Source organism: Schistocerca gregaria, chromosome 4 (genome assembly GCF_023897955.1).
Source record: "Schistocerca gregaria isolate iqSchGreg1 chromosome 4, iqSchGreg1.2, whole genome shotgun sequence".
NCBI classification, from domain to species: Eukaryota; Metazoa; Arthropoda; class Insecta; order Orthoptera; family Acrididae; genus Schistocerca; species Schistocerca gregaria.
Genome location: NC_064923.1, coordinates 191,057,827 through 191,059,824, shown reverse-complemented (window position 1 = coordinate 191,059,824; position 1,998 = coordinate 191,057,827). Strand labels below are relative to the sequence as shown.

The 1,998-nt window shown below is 50.8% G+C and overlaps 1 non-coding gene across 1 annotated transcript; it reads left to right on the top strand.

Moving 5' to 3' along the window:
• The first annotated feature begins 1,709 nt into the window (after positions 1 to 1,709).
• Trnat-ugu (transfer RNA threonine (anticodon UGU)) lies at positions 1,710 to 1,784 on the top strand. The gene has a single exon. It is a non-coding gene; the product is annotated as a tRNA-Thr (tRNA).
• The last annotated feature ends 214 nt before the right edge of the window (positions 1,785 to 1,998 follow it).

Sequence of the window (1,998 nt, the reverse complement as noted above, 5' to 3'; positions counted from 1 at the left end):
CGCTGCTGCAGCTGCTCGCTGCTCTACTCGCTCTTCCTCTTAGCCGTTACGGTGCTCTGTTCCCTCTCAGCAGTGCCTTCAGGTGTTTGGTTTGTTCTTGCCTCGCGATGTCCTCGCAGCGCACGGAGCAAGAAGATTGTGGTTCAGTCTCGCTGCCTCTTTCTGACATGTGTACGGGTCTCATATCATTCGACTTTTCCTCTTTGCTACTATTCCCTTTGCTTCTTCTTCGGCTGCCTTTCTTCGTGTCTACTACAGTCTCTACCGATAGGGGTGGTTCAGGCAAACTGATCTGCAACCGCTCCTGTATCTCACACGGCTTAGTTTCAGAGGTGGCTGGCGCATCGTTGGTATCCAGCGGTAACTGCCCCGGTGAGGATGACGGTGCCGAATCGACGTCCGTCCTACCGCGAATATCTGTGGCACTGCATTCCCCCTGAACTGGCATCTCCTCCTCGCTAACATGTTCCGGCTGTCGGGGTGATGGTACAGTCCCCGCGACCACCTCACTCAATAGTGGAGCAAGCTTTTCGCTACCGGCTGCAGGACGTTCCCGTGGAAGTTGAAATGGACATCGACGTGTACAGTTCATCCGCAGATGTTCTGTTGAATGGCAGATCGAACAGGTAGGGGGTTGTCCAATGTAAGTTACCTGTGCACGACAGCCGCCAATGGCAACATACAAAGGTATATGCTTTTTTAAGTCTACACGTACACTTCGCACCCCGCTGTTAACTTGGTAGCGATATGCACTCGACCATTTTTCATTTGTAACTGACAAAACAGCGCCGTACAGTGACAGAGTACGTGCAATCAGATCATTAGGGCACTCAGGTGGCACATTAAATACCCTGACGGTTCTCACTCCGTATCCCGAACGCACGATTTGGACATTACTAATACTGCCATCATTATGACGGAATAGTCTCACACCAACACGCTCCTCAACGAATTTCTCATAAGTGTCACTCGAAATAAATTTGATAAATTACGAGTACTGCACGATGTCCAACTGGAACGTGTCGAATATATATTCAGGCAATTTCAAATCCTCAAAGATCCACTCATGAATTTCAAACGCCGTCGGTCGCAAGGCAGCGTGATCGAAAACACACTGAACGCTGTTCGCTCTGTTAATTGTCGACATCTTACTTACAACAGTTGTACAGAAACAAACGTTAACAGCGCTCGGACACGCTGCTCAGTTCTCCACCTCAGTACTGCTCGCGACGTAAACACTGGCCCACGTTACTGCTCGTCACCGCGCGATGTGCACTGGCCGAGTGCCGGAACACGACTGTCTATCCATCTGAGCCACCGAGGGCACAGAGGATAGCGCGACTGCAGGGACGTATCCCTTGCACGCTCCCCGTGAGACCCACATTCCCAACATGTCCACACCACGACATTCGAGTGCGCCTAAGAGATGTTTGCCCATCATACTCATTACTCGTGGCAGATTAATCTACCAAGTACCGTACGAGTTCGGGAATAGTGTGTGCGTTCGCACAAGAAGGTCAATGGCCGGGAACGTGCACGCTATGCCCGAACTCGTACGGGACTTGGTAGATTAATCTGCCACGAGTAATGAGTATGATGGGTAAACATCTCTCAGGGGCACTCGAATGTAGTGGTGCGGACATGTTGGGAATGTGGGTCTCACGGGGAGCGTGCAAGGGATAAGTCCCTGCAGTTGCGATATCCTCCGTGCCCTCGGTGGCTCAGATGGATAGAGCGTCTGCCATGTAAGCAGGAGATCCCGGGTTCGAGTCACGGTCGGGGCACACATGAAATACATCAACGCCTGTTTCCAGCTAGGGTGTCCATTTAAGTACCTCTATCAGTTCAACCTTCTATTCCAGTCTCGTATTGTTCGTGGAAAGAAGATATGCTCCTCTGAGGGCTCTAATCTCTCTGATTTTATCCTCATGGTCTCTTCGCGAGATATACGTAGGAGGGAGAAATATACTGCTTGACTCTTCGGTGAAAGGTTTGCTC